Source organism: Typha angustifolia, chromosome 6, assembly GCF_048772165.1.
Source record: "Typha angustifolia cultivar Huaian chromosome 6, ASM4877216v1, whole genome shotgun sequence".
Taxonomy (NCBI): domain Eukaryota; kingdom Viridiplantae; phylum Streptophyta; class Magnoliopsida; order Poales; family Typhaceae; genus Typha; species Typha angustifolia.
Window position 1 is genome coordinate 2,924,517 of NC_133244.1, and position 18,927 is coordinate 2,943,443.

Below are 18,927 nucleotides of genomic sequence, written 5' to 3' on the forward strand. Positions count from 1 at the left end.
CTCTTACATCGACAATTGGTGCGACCGTTCTGAGAGGGCATTGCTCATGTAGGCTGCGGGTCGCCATTCTTGCATTAAAATTGTGCCGATCCCTGATCCCAGATGCGTAACACTTGGCAACAAAGGTCTTGGTGAAATTTGATAGTGCTTACATGGCTGCCTCGATCAGGGCTTGCTTGAGATCTTCAAATGCATGTTCCGCCTTGTCGTCCCACTCGAAACTACCTTTGCGAAGTAGGATGTCAGCGGGGCTGGAAATTTCTCGTAACCTTGGATGAACAGACGGTAGTAGCCGGTTAAGCCAAGTCTTGGAGCTCCCTAGGCGTGTACGGTCATGGCCGTCGCAGAATACTGTCCACCTTTGCGGGATCTGTGGGAGAGATGAAGTGCCTAAGGTACTAAACTTGTGGCCGTCCCCAAACGCACTTGCCTTTCATAACCTTTAGCCCCTCCACTTGTAATATCTCAATAGCTGTCTGTAGGTTGTGTAGGTGCTTCTTTCTCGATCAACTATAAATGAGGATCTCATCAAAAGACGCCAAAACGTATCGTTGATGGGGCGGGCTAAATACATCGTTCGTCAGCCCTTGAAAAGTTGTCGGGCATTATTAGTCAATCAAAAGGGTATTACGAGGAACTCGTAATACCCGTCATGGGCTCCAAAGGTTGTCTTGTGAACGTCAGTTGCCCGGACCCTAATCATGTGATAGCTGTCCCGCAAATCTAGGTTGAAGTGAAGATGGTGGCACCAGCTAACTCGTCCAACAATTCCTTCGGTATTGGATATCGGTCCTTGATGGTGATGGCATTAAGTGCTCGGTAATCCACGGCGAATCACAAGTAGTAGTCCTTCTGCACCAACAGGACTGACGAAGAGTAAGCGCTATGGCTTGGCAGGATTATAGCTTTGTCCAGCATCTCTCGCACCTGTCGTGTGATCTCATCCTTTTGGGCATGTGGATACATACCGGTAAGGCCTGACGTTTACTCGTCCGGTTCCCAGTGTGATTTCGATCCGATGATCGTGGTCTCATATCGGCGGTAGTCCATGCGGCACTTCAAAGACTTGATCAAATCCCAGGAGATGTCAGTCCAAATCAGCGGCAGTTGTGTTACCTGGGCTTGGTTCCTCTGTAATTGAGACCAATCGCATTAACAAGCCATGGCAGCCGGCTAGTGGAACCCGGTTAGGGCTTGAAGGCGAGCCCTAGTGTTCGGTCATAAACCTTCTAGTTGAATTAGTCTCGAAGTCCATCCACATCATGCCAAAATCAACTAGGATTGGGCCTAAGCACTGAAGCCATTGAACTCCTAGCACCAAGCCAGCCTCCTAGAGCGCCAAATTGTGTACGTCGAACCAGAACATCTGACCTGAGATCTGCACACATAGTTTCATGTTGGAGAAGTTGGTTCGACAAATTGGGTTGGGGGTGACTTCAACCATCGAATTTGATGTAGCCAGAGTTAGTGTCGCTGGATCGGGCATGTTGGCCGGAGCAGCTGTCTCGGCTACAACTCAGGCTCGCAAAGCTGAAACATGGAAGTCGGGGTGCACCCACGAATCATTTGCAAGATCAAGTCGGTAGGCCACCTTGCCTACACGTTCAATCACTTGGTACAGCCTAGAGTACCTTTGTGCCAATTTTTGGTCTATGATGGGTCGAAGCAAGGTCTGGCAATAGGGCTGGAGTTTGACGTAGACCCAAGCTCTGGCTCTGAACGTCCGATCCTGGTGGCGACGATTAGATTTGCTTCTTCAGATTTTGTGCAATCGCCAAGTTAGCCATCAATTGTCGAATCTAAGCATCCCTATCCTCAAGGGTTTGCTTAAAGCTCGTACTTTCCATCCGTTGAGTGGATGGCATGATGTCTATGGCTGAGTGGTGGGCAGCGTTGGAGGCCCTCTTCGCCCGTGGTAAGAAGTGGTGCTACTACTTTGGTTGCTCTCCGGTGTAGCATTTTATGTATTGCTCCAAACCCGGGTTCAAGAACTCTGTGGATCGTATGCTTAGCTCATTCGATAGATTGTGGTATCCTGTGAATTTTAGGCACGTCGCTAACGAAGAACTCCGCGACCTTCCATGCGGTGTCAGGTTGGGTGAGCGATGAGAAGTGTGCATACATGGAGAGGTGGTAGACCACCACCATGATATACCGATCGCCATAGGATGGTCGTTAGACCTTCAATGAAGTCTATTGAAATATCTTCCCAGATTTGCTCGGGCACGGGAATGGATTGGAGAAAGCCGGCTGGTTTTATTCTAATCTGCTTTGGTTCGTCGGGGGTCTTCGCAAGTGCGGATGTAATTGCGCACGTCTTTCTTCATGTCGGTCCACAAGCAATCGAATCATAGTCGCTTGTGGGTCCGTAAGATGCCCTCGTGGCACGCAAGCACTTGGAGAGGTGGTCGACCACCACCATGACAAATTGATCGCTGTAGGACAGTCGGTAGGGCTTCAAAGAAGTCCATTGAAAGATCTTCCCAGATTTGCTAGCACGAGAAGGGGTTGGAGAAGGGTGGCTGGTCGATTCTAATCTGCTTTGGCTCTTCGACGGTCTTCGCATGTACGGATGTAGTTGCGCATGTCTTTCTTCATGGCAGTCCACCAGCAATTGAGTCATAGTCGTTTGTGGGTCGAAAAGATGCCCTTGTGGCCCACGAGCGCTGAGTCGTAGAACTTGCTAATCAAGGCAGTTTGCAAGTCTGCATTGCTTTGGGATTACGATCCGATCCCACTAGAGCAGTAGTCCGCCTGTCCGGCTGCCCTCGATCTGACTTGATGGGTCTTGAGTCATCTTAGCCGCAAGTTACACTAGGCTTGGTTCATTCAAGGTGGCATCGGTGACCCAATCCCACAATGGAAGGGTTAGAATCAATAGGGTGGCTAGCTCGGCAGCTTTAGGTTGGCACAAGAGTGCATCGGTGGCACCCTTTTTGTAAACCAAGTCGTAGTCATATCCGAGCAACATGGAGAGCCAACTTTGTTGCGTAGGAGTTCGGATCCGTTGCCCCAGTAAGTAGGGCAGACTTCTTCGATTGGTGTGCACTATGAACAGCATTCTGATTAGGTATAGGAGCCACTCGCTAACAGCGTGGACAACAGGCTAACATCTCTTGGTCGTACGTTGACAATTGGCGCGACCATACTGAGAGGGAATTGCTCAGGTAGGCTGCGGGTCACCATTCTTACATAAAAATTGCGTCGATCCCATATCCTAGATGTGTCACACTCGGCAACAAAGCTCTTGGTGAAATCTGGTAGTGCTAATACGGGCGCCTCGATCAGGGCTTGCCTGAGATCTTCAAATGCGCGTTCCGCCTTGTTGTCCCACTCAAACTCACATTTGTGTAGACCACCAGGACTGCAATCTTCTCCTAGCCCTAGATGAACTAACGGTAGTAGCCAGTTGAGCTGAGGAAGTCTTGGAGCTCCCTTGGCGTCCTTGGTCATGGCCATCGCGGAATGCTAACCACCTTTGCGGGATCTGTGGGAGAGATGAAGTGCCCTAGGTACTCAACTTGTGGTATAGGTGAAACTCGCTAACAGCGTGGACAATGGGCTAACATCTCTTGCTCGTACGTCGACAATTGGCACGGCCGTTCTGAGAGGGCATTTCTCATGTTGGCTGCGGGTCGCCATTCGTGCTTCAAAATTGCACCGATCCCTGATCCCAGATGTGTCACACTCGGCAACAAAGGTCTTGGTGAAATCTGGTAGTGCTAATATGGGCGCCTCGATTAGGGCCTGCCTAAGATCTTCAACTACGCGTTCCGCCTTGTTTTCCCACTCAAACTCGCATTTGTGAAGTAGGTTGGTCAGCAGGACTGCAATCTTCTCGTAGCCTTAGATGAACTAACGGTACTAGCCAGTTGAGCCGACTTCCGTCCTGGAGCTCCCTTGGCGTTCTTGGTCATGGCCACTGCAGACTGCTAGCCACTTTTTGCGGGATTTGTGGGAGAGATGAAGTGCCCTAGGTGCTCAACTCGTGGCCATCCCGAAAGGCATTTGCCTTTCATAACCTTCTGCCCCTGTGCCTGTAATATCTCCATAACTATATGTTGGTGGTGTAGGTGCTCCTCTCTCAATCGATTGTAAAAGTGGATGTTATCAAAAGATGCCAAAACGTACCGTCGAAGGAGTGGGCTAAATACATCGTTCGTCAGCCCTTCAAAAGTTGCCCTTACATTTGTCAAATCAAAGGGCATTTGCCAATGTTCGAAAGGTGTCTTGTGATAGCTCGCTCGCAAATCTAGCTTGGTGTTAAGATAGTGGCACAAGCTAACTCATCCAATAATTCCTACAATATCGGATATCGGTCCTTGATGGTGATGGCATTGAATCGACTGCGAATCACAATGAGTTGTCCTTCTTCAGTACCAGGAGCACCGACGAAGAGTAAAAGCTATGGCTTGGTGGGATGATGGTTCTTTCCAGCATCTCGCTTTTCAGCCGTGTGATCTCATCCTTTTCGGCATGTGGATACCTATCGGTAACGCCTTGCGTTCATTCGTCCGGCTCCCGGTGTGATCTTGATCCGATGATCTTATTCTTGGATCGGCAATAGTCCATGCGGCTCTTCAAACACTTGATCAAACCCACGGAGAAGTGAGTCCAAATCAGCGGCAATTGTGTTACTTGGGCTCGGTTCCTTCGTAGTTGGGACCAACCACATCAACAAGCCATGGCAGCCGGCTTGTGCTAACCCAGTTTAGGCTTGAAGGCTAGCCCTAGTGTTCGGTCACAACCCTTCGAGTTGAATTAGTCTCCAAGTCCATCTGCATCTATGCAATCCCTATCCTCAAGGTTTTCCTCATTGTTCGTACTTTTCTTCCGTCGAGTTGACGTAGCATACCGAGCTAGGAGGGAGCCTACCACAAATAGCCTCAAACGATGTGATGTCTGTGGCTGAGTGGTGGGCAGCGTTGGAGGCCCTCTCTGCCTGTGTTAAGAAGTGGAGCTACCACTTTGGCTGCTTTCCAGCGTAGCACTGTAGGTATTTCTCCAAACCTGGGTTCAAGACCTCTGTCTACCCGTCCCTCAGTGGATAGTATGCTGAGCTCATTCGATAGATCGTGGTATCCAGTGAAGTTTACGCATGTCACTAACGAAGACCACCACGACCATACTTAGAGAGGCAGTCGACCACCACCATGATTAACTGATCGCTGTAGGACGGTCGGTAGGCGTTCAAAGAAGTTCGTTGAAATATCTTCCTAGATTTGCTCGGGCACGGGAAGGGGTTGGAGAAGGCGGTCGATTCTAATCTGCTTTCGCTCGTTAGCGGTCTTCGCATGTGCGAATGTAGTTTGTGCATGTCTTTCGTCATGCTGGTCCACCAGCAATCGAATCATATTCGCTTGTTGGTTCGTAAGATGCTCCCGTGGCCCGTGAGTGCTGAGTCGTGGAACTTGCTAATCATGGTGGTCTGCAAGTCTGCATTGTTTGGGATTAGGATCCGATCCCACTTGAGCTCTTGTCCGTCACTTGTGCTGTCCTTGATCTGACTTGATGGGTCTTGAGTGACCTGAGCTGCAAGTTGCACTAGGCCTGGTTCGTTCAAGGTGGAATCCGTGACCCGGTCCAACAATGGGAGGGTTAGAATCAATAGGATGGCTAGCTCGGAAGCTTTAGGTTGGCATGAGAGTGCATTGGCTGCACCCTTTTTGTAAACCAAGTCATAGTCATACCTGAGCAACATGGACAGCCACCTTTGCTGTGCAGGAGTTTGGATCCATCGGCCGAGCAAGTAGGACAAACTTCTTTGATTGGTACGCACTACGAGCCACTTCTGATCAGGTATAGGTGCCACTCGCTAACAATGTGGACCATGGGCTTCTCTCGTTCATAGATTGACAATTGGCGCGACTGTTCTTAGAGGGCATTGCTCATGTAGGCTACGGGTCACCATTCTTGCATCAAAATTGTGCCTATCCCCGATCCCGGATGTCTCACACTCGGCAACAAAGGTCTTGGTGAAATCTGGTACTACTAACATGGTCGCCTCGATCGGGGCTTGCCTAAGATCTTCAAATGCGCATTTTGCCTTGTCATGCCACTCGAATCTGCCTTTGCAGAGTACGGCAGTCAACGGGGCTGCAATCCAATCTTCCCGTAGCCCTGGCTGAATCGACGGTAGTAGCCATTTCAGCCGAGGAAGTCTTGGAGCTCCCTAGGCGTCTTCGGTCGTGGCCATCGCACCACAATAGCCACCTTTGCGGGATCTGTGGGAGAGATGAAGTGCCCTGGTACTCAACTCGTGGCTGTCCCAAGAGGTACTTGCCTTTCATAACCTTCTGCCCCTACGGCTGTAATATCTCCATATCTGTCCGTAGATGATGTAGGTGCTCCTCTCTCGATCAACTATACAATAGGATGTCGTCAAAAGACACCAAAATGTACCATCGATGGAGTGGGCTAAAGTGTCATTTGGGATCTGCAAACATAATTTCATGGTTGAGAAGTTGGTGCGAATAATTGGGTTGGGGTTGACTTCAACCATCGGATTCCATGTAGCCAGAGTCTTTGTGGCTGGATCGGGCATGTTGGCCGGAACAGCTGTCTCGGCTACAACTCAGGCTCGCACATGGAACACTTGGTGCACTTGCAAATCATCTGGAAGATCAAGTTGGTAGGCCACCTCGCCTACCCATTCAATCAGTTGGTATGGCCCAAAAGTACCTTTATGCCAACTTTTGGTCCATGATGGGTCGAACCGAGGTCTGGCAATAGGGCTGGAATTTGATGTAGACCCATAATCCTGCTGCGGACGTCCGATCTTGGTGGCACCAATTATAGATCTGCTTTGTTCGGTTCTGTGCAATCGCCAAGTTAGCCTTCAACCGTCGAATTTAAGCATCCCTATCGTCAAGTGTTTCCTCTATGTTCGTACGTACCGTCCATCGAGTTAGCGTGTAGGATACCGAGGTAGGAGGCGGCATACTGTAAACAGCCTAAACGGCGTGATGTCCGTGGCTAAGTGGTCGGCAGCGTTGGACGCCCTCTCTACTCGTGGTAAGAAGTGGAACTATCGCTTTGGCTGCTCTCTGGCATAGTATTGTAGGTATTGCTCCAAACCCCGGTTCAAGATGTCTATCTGCCCATCCTTCTATGGATGGTATGCTGAGTTCATCCGATAGATCGTCGTATCCAATGAAGTTTAGGCATATCTTTAACGAAGACCTACGTGACCTTTCATGCAGTGTCGGGGTGGGCGCGCGCTGAGAAGTGCACATACTAAGAGAGAATGTCGACAACCACCATGATAAATCGATTGCCGTAGGATGGTTGGTAGGGCAAAGAAGTCCATTGAAATATGTTCCCAAATTTTCTCGGGCACGAGAAGGGGTGGAAAAGGCCAGCTGGTTGATTCTAATCTGCTTTGGCTCGTCGACGGTCTTCGTATGTGCGGATGTAGTCGCGCACGTCTTTCTTCAGGTCGGTCTGACTTGATGGGTCTTGAGTGACCTGAGCAGCAAGTTGCACTAGGATTTGTTCATTCAAGGTGGCATCTGTGACCCGGTCCAACAATGGGAGGGTTAGAATCAATAGGGTGGCCAGCTCGGCAGCTTCAGGTTGGCACAAGAGTGCATCGGCTGCACCCATTTCGTAAACCAAGTCATAGTCATACCCGAGCAACATGGAGAGCCACCTTTGTTGCGCAGGAGTTTGGATCAGGTATAGGTGCCGCCACTCACTAATAGCGTGGACCACGAGCTAACATCTATTTCTTGTACGTCAACAATTGGTGTGACCGTTCAAAGAGGGCATTGCTCATGTAGGCTATGGGTCACCATTCTTGCATCAAAATTTTGCCGATCCCCGATCCCAAATGTGTAACATGGTACTGCTAACATGGTCTTCGTGAAATCTGGTACTGCTAACATGGTCGCCTCGATTAGGGCTTGCCTTAGATCTTCAAATGCGCATTCCGCCTTGTCGTCCCACTTGAACCTGCCTCGGCGGAGTAGGGTGGTCAGCCGGGCGGCAATCCAATCTTCCCGTAGCCCTGGCTGAACCGACAGTAGTAACCGGTTCAGCCGAGGAAGTCTTGGAGCTCCCTAGGTGTCTTTAGTTGTGGCCGTCGCACCACGATAGCCACCTTTCCGGGATCTGTGGGAGAGATGAAGTGCCCTAGGTACTCAACCCGTGGTCGTCCCCAAAGGCACTTGCCTTTCATAACCTACATCTGTAATATCTGCATAACTGTCCATAGGTGGTGCATGTGCTCCTCTCTTGATTGACTGTAAACGAGGATGTCGTGAAAAGACGTGAAAACGTACCGTAGATGGGGTGGGCTAAATACATCGTTCATCAGCCCTTGAAAAGTTGCTGGGGCATTAGTCAAGCCAATAGTCGATAAAAGGAACTTGTAATACCCGTCATAGGTTCAAAAGGCTGTCTTGTGAACATCAGTTGCCCGGACCATGATTTTATCATAGTCGCCGGCTCACAAATCTAGGTTTGTGTGAAGATGGTGGCACCAGCTAACTCGTCCAATATTTCCTCATGTATTGGATATCGGTCCTTCATGGTGATGGCATTAAGTGCACAGTAATCCACGGCGAATTGCAGTCAGTTGTCCTTCTTTCACACCAGGAGCACCGACGAAGAGTAAGCGCTATGCTTTGCGCAATGATGGCTTTGTCCAGCATCTCTCACACTAGCCGTGTGATCTCATCCTCTTGGGCATGTGGATACATACCAGTAGGGCCTGACGTTCGCTTGTCCAGCTCGCGGTGTCATCTCGATCCAATGATCGTGGTCTCGGATCGGCGGTAGTCCATGCGGCTCTTTAAAGACTTTATCAAACCCCTGGGCAAGTGAGTCCAAATCAGCGGGAGTTGTGTTTCTTGGGCACGATTCATCCGTAATTGAGACCAACCGCATCAACAAGGCATGGCAGCCGGCTTGTGGTAACTCAATTAGGGCTTGAAGGCTAGCCCTAGTGTTCGGTTACAACCCTTTGAGTTGAATTGGTCTCGAGGTCCATCCGCATCATGGCAAAATCAACTAGGATTGCTCCTAAGCACTGAAGCCAATGAACTCCTAGCACGAAGTCGGCCCCTAGAGCACAAAGGGTGCAGATCCAACCAGAACATCTCACCTCTGATCTGCGCACATAATTTCATGGTTGCGAAGTTGGTGCGACAAATTGGGTTGGGGGTGACTTAAAGCATCGGATTCGATGTAGCCAGAGTCAGTGTGGCTGGATCGGGTATGTTGGCCGAAACAGTTGTTTGAGCAAGAACTCAGGCTCGCAAAGCTGAAACATGGAACACTAGGTGTACCCACGAATCATCTGGAAGATCAATTTGATAGGCCACCTCGCCTACTCGTTCAATTACTTGATACGGCCCAAAGTACCTTTGTGCCAACTTTTGGCCCATGATGGGTCGTACCGAGATCTTGCGATAGGGTAGGAGTTTGATGTAGACACAAGCTCCTACTGCAAACGTCCGATCCCGGTGCCGCCGATTATAGATCTGCTTCATCATGTTCTATGCAACCGCCTAGTTAGCCTTTGGCCTTTAAATTTGAGCATCGCTATCCTCAAGGGTTTCCTCAATGTTCGTACTTTCTTCCATTGAGCCGGCGTGTAGGATGTCGAGGTAGGAGGCGGCCTACCATAAACAGCATCAAACAGCGTGATGTCTGTGGCTGAGTGGTGGGCAGCATTGGAGGCCCTCTCTGCCCATGGAAGAAGTGGAGCTACCACTTTGGCTGCTCCTCGGGTTAGCATTGAAGGTATTGCTCCAAACCCAGGTTCAACCTCTGTCTGCCCATCCTTTTGTGGATGGTTTGCTGAGCTCATCTGATAGAACGTGGAATCCCGTGAAGCTTAGGCACATTGCTAACAAAGACCACTGTGACATTCCGTACCGTGTCGGGGTGGGCAAGCGCAATCAACCACCACCATGATAAACTGATCACCGTAGGACGGTCAGTAGGCCATCAAAGAAGTCCATTTAAATATCTTGCCAGATTTGCTCGGGCACGGGATGGGGTTGGAGAAGGCCGGCTGGTCAATACTAATCTGCCTTGGCACGTCAACAGTCTTTGCATATGCGGATGTAGTTGCGTATGTCTTGCTACAATCCGGTCCACCAGCACTCGAGACATAGTTGCTTGTGGGTTCGAAAGATGCCCTAGTGGCCTGCGTGCACTGAGTTGTGGAAATTGCTAATCAAGGCGGTCTGCAAGTCTGCATTGTTTGGGATTAGGATCTAGTCCCACTTGAGCTCTAGTCCGTCTGTTGTGCTGTCCTCGATCTGACTTGACGGGTCTTGAGTCACTTGAGCCGCAAGTTGCGCCAGGCCTGGTTCGTTCAAGGTGGCATCCGTGACCCGGTCCAAAACTGCAAGGGTAGGAATAAATAGGGTGGCTAGCTCGACAGCTTTAGGTTGGCACGTGCGTTCATCGGCTGCATTCTTTTTGTAAACCAAGTCACAGTCAAACCTGTGTAACATGGAGAGCCATGTTTGTTGTGCAACAGTTTGGATCCATTGCCCGAGTAAGTAGGGCAGACTTCTTTGATTGGTCTGCACTACGAACCGCATTCCAATCTGGTATAGGCACCACTCGCTAACAGCGTGGACCACGGGCTATAACGTTTCTCGCTCGTACGTCGACAATTGGCGCGACCGTTATAAGAGGGCATTGCTCATGTAGGCTACGGGTCGCTATTCTTGCATCAAAATTGCACAGATCCCTGATTCCAGATGTGTCACACTCAGCAACAAAGGTCTTTGGTGAAATCTGGTAGTGCTAACATGGGCGCCTCAATCAGGGCTTGCCTGAGGTCTTCAAATGCGCGCTCCACCTTGTTGTCCCAGTCGAACCCACCTTTGCAGAGTAGGATAGTCAGCGGGGCTGCAATCTTCTGGTAGCCTTGGATGAACCGAAGGTAGTAACCGGTTGAGCCGAGAAAGTCTTAGATCTCCCTAGGCATCTTCGGTCGTGGCCATCGCACCATGCTAGCCACATTTGTGGGATTTGTAGGAGAGATGAAGTGTCCTAGGTACTAAACTCGTGGCTGTACCCAAGCCTTTCATAACCTTCAACCCCTGCGCCTGTAATATCTCCATAATTGTCTGTAGGTGGTGTTGGTGCTCCTCTCTCGATCGACTGTAAACGAGGATATCATCAAGAGAGACCAAAATGAGCCATCGATGGAGTGGGTAGCTACATCGTTCCGATCAATTATAGGAGCCACTGGATAACAGTGTGGACCACACGCTAACATCTCTCACTTGTACGTCAACAATTGGTGTGACTGTTTTGAGATGGCATTGCTCACGTAGGCTACAGGTCAACATTCTTGCATCAAAATTGCACCGATCGCTCAACCCAAATGTGTCAAACTCAGCAACAAAGGTCTTGGTGAAATCTGATACTTCTAATATGGGCGCCTCGACCAGGGCTTGCCTAAGATCTTCAAATGGGCGTTCAGCCTTGTCGTCCCACTCGAACCTACCTTTGCAAAGTAGCGTGGTCAACGGGGCGGCAATCTTCCCGTAGCCCTGGATGAACCGATGCTAGTAGCCAGTTGAGCCGAGAAAGTCTTGGAGTTCCTTAGGAGTCTTCAGTCGTAGCAATCGTACCATGTTGGCCACCTTTTCGGGATCTGTGGAAGAGATGAAGTGCCCTAGGTACTCAACTGGTGGTATAGGTGCAACTTGCTAACAGCATGGACAACGAGCTAACATCTCTTGCTTGTACGTCGACAATTGGCCCAACCGTTCTAAGAGGGCATTGCTCATGTAGGCTGCGGGTTGCCATTCTTGCTTCAAAATTGCACCGATCCTTGATCCCAGATGTGTCAGACTCGGCAACAAAGGTCTTGGTGAAATCTTGTAGTGCTAACTTGGGCGCCTCGATCAGGGCTTGCCTGAGATCTTCAAATGCGCATTCTGCCTTGATGTCCCACTCAAACTCGCATTTGCGAAGTAGGGTGGTCAGCGGGGCTGTAATCTTCTCGTAGCCTTGGATGAACTAACGGTTGTAGCCAGTTGAGCCGAGGAAGTCATGGAGCTCCCTGGGCATCCTTGGTGCCATGCGACTGTAAATGAGCATCTCATCAAAAGATGCGAAAACGTACCGTCGATGGAGTGGGCTAAATACATCGTTTGTCAGCGCTTCAAAAGCTGTCGGGGCATTAGTCAAGCCAAAGGGCATTACAAGGAACTCGTAATACCCCTCATTGGTTCGAAAGGCTCTGTCTTGTGATAGCTTGGTGTTAAGATAGTGGCACGAGTCGTCCAAATCAGATATCAGTCCATGATGATGATGGCATTGAGTGCTCAGTAATCGATGGCCAATCGCAATGAGTTGTCCTTCTTCCACACCAGGAGCACCGACGAAGAGTAAAAGCTATGCCTTGGTGGGATGATGGCTCTTTCCAGCATCTCGCTCTCCAGCAGTGTGATCTCATCCTTTTCAGCATGCGGATACTTATCAGGAAGGCCTCACGTTCTCTCATCCAGCTCCCGGTGTGATCTCTATCCGATGATCGTGGTCTTAGATCAGCAGTAGTCCATGCGGCTCTTCAAACACCTAATCAAACCCATGGAGAAGTGAGTCCAAATTAACGGCAGTTTTGTTACCTGGGCTCGGTTCCTCCATAGCTGGGACCAACCGCATCAACAAGCCATGGCAGCCGGCTTGTGGTGACCCAGTTAGGGCTTGAAGGCTAGCCCTAGTGTTCAGTCACAACCCTTCAAGTTGAATTAGTCTCCATGTCCATCCGCATCATGCCAAAATCAACTAGGATTGGGCCTAAGCATTGAAGCCATTGCACTCCTAACACCAAGTCGGCCCCATAGAGTGCCAAAGGGTGTAGGTCCAACCGGAACATCTCACCTGGGATCTGCACACATAATTTCATGGTTGAGAAGTTGGTGCGACAAATTGGGTTGGGGGAGAATTCAGCCATCAGATTCGATGTAACCAGAGTCAGTGTGACTGGATCAGGTATGTTGGTCGGAATAGCTGTCTCGGCTGCAACTCAGGCTCACAAAGCTGAAACATGGAACACTGGGTGCACCCGTGAGTCATGTTGCAAGTCGGTAGGCCACCACACCTACCCGTTTAGTTACTTGGTACGGCCCAAAGTAACTTTGTGCCAACTTTTGGTCCATGATGGGTCGAACCGAGGTCTGGCAAACGTCCGATCCTGGTGGCTCCAATTGTAGGTCTGCTTCGTCCGGTTCTATGCAATCCCTATCCTCAAGGTTTTCCTCAATGTTTGTACTTTCCATCTGTCAGTTCAGCATGTAGGATACCGAGCTAGGAGGGAGACTACCCGCAAATAGCCTCAAACAGCGTGATGTCTGTGGCTAAGTGGTGGGCAGCGTTGGAGGCCCTCTCTGCCTGTGGTAAGAAGTCGAGCTACCACTTTAACTGCTCTCTGGCGTAGCATCGTAGGTATTGCTCCAAACCCAGGTTCAAGACCTCGGTCTGCCCATCCATCTGTGGATAGTATGCGGAGCACATTCGATAGATCGTGGTCTCCCGTGAAGTTTAGGCACATCGCTTATGAAGACCACCGCGACCTTCCGTGCGGTGTCGAGGTGGGCGAGTGCTGAGAAGTGCGCATACTTTGAGAGGCGGTTGACCACCCCATGATTAACCGATCGCTGTAGGACGGTCGCTAGGCATTCAAAGAATTTCTTTGAAATATCTTCCCAGATTTGCTCGCGCACGAGAAGGGGTTGTAGAAGGCCAGCTGGTCGATTGTAATATGCTTTCGCTTGTCGGTGGCCTTCGCAGGTGCGGATGTAGTTGTGCATGTCTTTCTTCATGCCGGTCCACAAGCAATCGAGTCATATTCGCTTGTTGGTTCGTGAGATGCTCTCAAGGCCCGTGAGTGCTGAGTTTTGGAACTTGCTAAACATGGTGGTTTGCAACTCTGCATTGTTTGGGATTAGGATCCGATCCCACTTGAGCTCTCGTCCATCTCTCGTGCAGTCCTCGATCTGATTTGATGGGTCTTGAGTCACCTGAGCTACAAGTTGCACTAGGCTTTGTTCGTTCAAGGTGGCATCCGGGACCTGGTCCAACAATGGGAGGGTTAGAATCAATAGGATGGCTAGCTCGGCAGCTTTAGGTTAGCACGAGAGTGCATCGGCTGAACCCTTTTTGTAAACCAAGTCACAGTCATAACCGAGCAACATGGACAGCCACCTTTGCTGCACAAGAGTCTGGATCCGTTGGCCGAGCAAGTTGGGCAGACTTCTTTGATTGGTACGCACTACGAGCCGCATTCCGATCAGGTATAGCTGCCACTCGCTAATAGTGTGGACCATGGGCTAAAATCTCTCGCTCGTACATTGACAATTGGCGTGATTGTTCTAAGAGGGCATTGCTCATGTAGGCTACGGGTCACTAATCTTGCATCAAAATTGTGCCGATCCCCGATCCCAGATGCGTGGCACTCGGCAACAAAGGTCTTGGGGAAATCTGGTACCGCTAACATGGTCGCCTCGATCAGGGCTTGCCTTAGATCTTCAAATGCGCGTTCCGCCTTGCCGTCCCACTCGAACCTGCCTTTGCGCAGTAGGGCGGTCAGCGGGGCTGCAATCGAATCTTCTTGTAGCCCAGTCTGAACCGATGGTAGTAGCCGGTTCAGCCGAGGAAGTCTTGGAGCTCCCTAGGCGTCTTCGGTCGTGGCCATCGCAGTAAGATAGCCATCATTCCGGGATCTTTGGCAGAGATAAAGTGCCCTAGGTACTTAACTCGTGGCCGTCCCAACAAGCCCTCGCCTTTCATAACCTTCTGGCGCTGCGCCTGTAATATCTCTATATCTCTATGTAGGTGGTGTAGGTGGTGTAGGTGCTCCTCTCTCGATCGACTATACACTAGGATGTCGTCAAAAGAAGTCAAAACATACCGTCAATGGAATGGGCTAAATACTTTGTTCAACGGCCCTTCAAAAGTTGTCGGGGCATTAGTCAAGCCAAAGGGCATTACAAAGACTCGTAATACCCATCATGGGTTCGAAAGGCTGTCATGTGAACGTCGATTGCCCGGACCCTGATCTTGTGATATCCGGCCCGCAAATATAGCTTGGTGTGAAGATGGTTGCACCAGCTAACTCGTCCAATAATTTCTCAGGTATCGGATATCGATTCTTGATGGTGATGGCATTAAGCGCTTGGTAATCCACGGCGAATTGCAACAAGTTTTCCTTCTTCCTCAGAAGGAGTACCGACGAAGAGTAAGTGTTATGGCTTGGCAGGATGATGGCTCTGTCCACCATCTCTAGCACGAGCTGTGTGATCTCATCGTTTTGGGCATGTGCATACATACTGATAAGGCTTCACGTTCTCTCGTCAGCCTCCCGGTGTGATCTTGATCCAATGATCATGGTTTCGGATCAACGGTAGTCCATGGGGGCCTTCAAAGACTTGATCAAACCGATGGAGAAGTGAGTCTCAGCAACACTTCTGTTACCTGTGCTCGGTTCCTCCGTAGTTGAGACCAACCGCATCGTCATGCCATGGCAGCCCACTTGTGGTAACCCGGTTAGGGTTTGAAGGCTAGCCCTAGTGTTCAGTCACAACCCTTTTAGTTGAATTGGTCTCGACATCCATCCGCATCATGCCAAAACCAACTAGGACTGGGCCTAAGCATGAACTCCTAGCACTAAGTTGGCCCCCTACAATGCCAAAGATTGCAGGTCCAACCGGAACATCTCACCTCGGATCTGCAAACATAATGTCATGGTTGGGAAGTTGGTGCGACAAATTGGGTTGGGGTTGACTTCAACCATCAGATTCCATGTATCCAGGGTCAGTGTGGCTGGATCGAGCATGTTAGCTGGAACAGCTGTCTCGACTGCAACTCTAGCTCACAAAGGTGAAACATGGAACACTAGGTGCACTCTCAAATCATCTAGACGATCAAGTTGGTAGGCCACCTCGCCTACCCGTTCAATCACTTGGTAAGGCCCAAAGAACCTTTGTGCCAACTTTTGGTCCATGATGAGTCGAACCGAGCTCTGGCAATAGGGCTGGAGTTTGATGTAGGCCCAAGCTCCAGCTGCGAACGTCTGATCCAGGTGACGCTGATTGTTGATCTGCTTCGTTCGGTTCTGTGTAGTCGCCAAGTTAGCCTTCAGCCATCGAATCTAAGCATCCCTATCGTCAAGTATTTCCTCAATGTTTGTACTTACCATCCGTCGAGTCGACGTGTCGGATACCGAGGTAGGAGGCGGCCTACCGTAAACAGCCTAAACGGCATGATGTCTGTGGCTAAGTGGTCGGCAGCGTTTGACGCCCTCTCTACTCGTGGTAATAAGTGGAGCTACCGCTTTGGCTGCTCTCCGGCGTAGCACTGTAGGTATTGCTCCAAACCCCAGTTCAAGACGTCTATCTGCCCATCCCTCTATGGATGGTATGCTGAGATCATCTGATAGATCGTGGTATCTAATGAAGTTTAGGCATGTTGCTAACGAAGACCTGCGTGACCTTCCGTGCAGTGTCGGGGTGGGCAAGCGCTGACAAGTGCGCATACTAAGAGAGGCGGTCAACCACCACCATAATAAATCGATTTGCCGTAGGATGGTTGGTAGGCCAAAGAAGTCCATTGAAATTTGTTCCCAAATTTGCTCGGACACGAGAAGGGGTGGAGAAGGCCGGCTGGTCGATTATAATCTGCTTTGGCTCGTCGACGGTCTTCGCATGTGCGGATGTAGTCACGGACGACTTTCTTCATATCGGTCCACTAGCAATCCAGTCAAAGTCACTTGTGGGTCCGAAAGATGCCCTTGTGGCCCACGAACACTAAGTATTGGAACTTGCTAATAAGGGAGGTCTGCAATTCTGCATTGTTTGGGATTAGGATCCAATCCCAGTTGAGCACAAGTCCGCTAGTCGTGCTGTCCTCAATCTGACTTGCTGGGTCTTGAGTCACCTGAGCCGCAAGTTGCACTAGGCTTCGTTCGTTCAAGGTGGCATCCGTGACCCAGTCCAACAATGGGAGGGCTAGAATCAATAGGGTGGCTAACTCGGCAACTTCAGGTTGGCACGAGAGTGCATCGGCTGCACCCATTTTGTAAACCAAATCACAGTCATACCCAAGCACCATGGAGAGCCACCTTTGTTGCGCAGGAATTTGGATCAGGTATAGGTGCCACTCGCTAACAGCATGGAGCACGAGCTAACACCTCTCGCTTGTACGTCGACAATTGGTGTGACCGTTCAAAGAGGGCATTGCTCATGTAGGATACGGGTCGCCATTCTTGCATCAAAATTGCATCGATCCCTGATCCCAGATGCATCACACTCGGCAACAAAGCCGAGATTAGGGCTTGCCTGAGATCTTCAAATAGGTGTTCCGCGTTGTCGTCCCACTCGAACTGGCCTTTGTAGAGTAGGGCGGTTAGCGGGGCTGCAATCTTCCCGTAGCCCTGGATGAACCGACGGTAGTAGCCGGTTGAGCCAAGGAAGTCTTGGAGCTCCCTGGGCACCTTCGGTCGTGGCCCTCACTCTATGCTGGCCACCTTTGCTGGATCTGTGGGAGAGATGAAGTGCCCTACGTACTCTACCCATGGGCATCCCCAAAGGCACTTGCCTTTCATAACCTTCAGCCCCTACGCTTGTAATATCTCCATAACTATCCGTGGGTGGTGCAGGTGCTCCTCTCTCAATCGACTGTAATTGACGATGTCGTCAAAAGATGCCAAAACGTACCGTCGATGGAGTGGGCAAAATACATCGTTCATCAGCCCTTGAAAAGTTATCGGGGCATTAGTCAAGCCAATGGTCTATAAAAGGAACTCGTAATACCCGTCATGGGTTCAAAAAGCTGTCTTGTGAACATCAGTTGCCCGGACCCCGATTTAGTGATAGCCGCCGAGCCACAAATCTAGCTTCGTGTGAAGATGGTGGCACCAGCTAACTTGTCCAATAATTCTTCCGGTATCGGATATCGGTCCTTGATGGTGATGGCAATAAGTGCTCGGTAATCCAGGGGGAATCGCAATCAGTTGTCCTTCTTCTGCACCAGGAACACAGACGAAGAGTAACCGCTATGGCTTAGCGCGATGATGGCTCTGTCCAGCATCTCTCGCACTAGCTATGTGATGTCATCCTTTCGGGCATATGGATACACACCGGTCACGCATGACGTTCGCTTGTCCAGCTCCCGGTGTCATCTCGATCTAATGATTGTGGTCTTGGATCAGTGGTAGTCCATGCTGCTCTTCAAAGAGTTGATCAAACCCCTGGGCAAGTGAGTCCAAATCAGCGGCAGTTGTGTTACCTGGGCTCGGTTCATCCGTAGTTGAAACCAACCGCATCAACAAGGTATGGCAGCCGGCTTGTGGTAACTCGATTAGGGCTTGAATGCTAGCCCTAGTGTTCGGTCACAACCCTTCGAGTTGAATTGGTCTTGAGGTCCATTTGCATCATGCCAAAATCAACTAGGATTGCACCTAAGCACTGAAACCAATGAACTCGTAGCACCAAGTCGGCCCCGTAGAGCACCAAAGGGTGCAGGTCCAACCAGAACATCTCACCTCTGATCTGCGCACATAATTTCATGGTTGAGAAGTTGGTGCGACAAATTGTGGTGGGGGTGACACAACATCTCACCATTGGATTCGATGTAGCCAGAGTCAGTGTGGCTGGATCGGTATGTTGGCCGGAACAGTTGCCTCAGCTAGAACTCAAGCTCACAAAGCTGAAACATGGAACACTGGGTGCACCCACGAATCATCTGGAAGATCAAGTCAATAGGCCACCTCGCCTACCCGTTGAATTACTTTGTACGGCCCAAAGTACCTTTGTGTCAACTTTTGGAAGATCTGGAAGATCTGCTTCATCCTGTTCTATGCAATCCCCAAGTTAGCCTTTGGCCTTTAAATCTGAGCATCCCTATCCTCAAGGGTTTCCTCAATGTTCATACTTTCTGCCATCGAGTCGG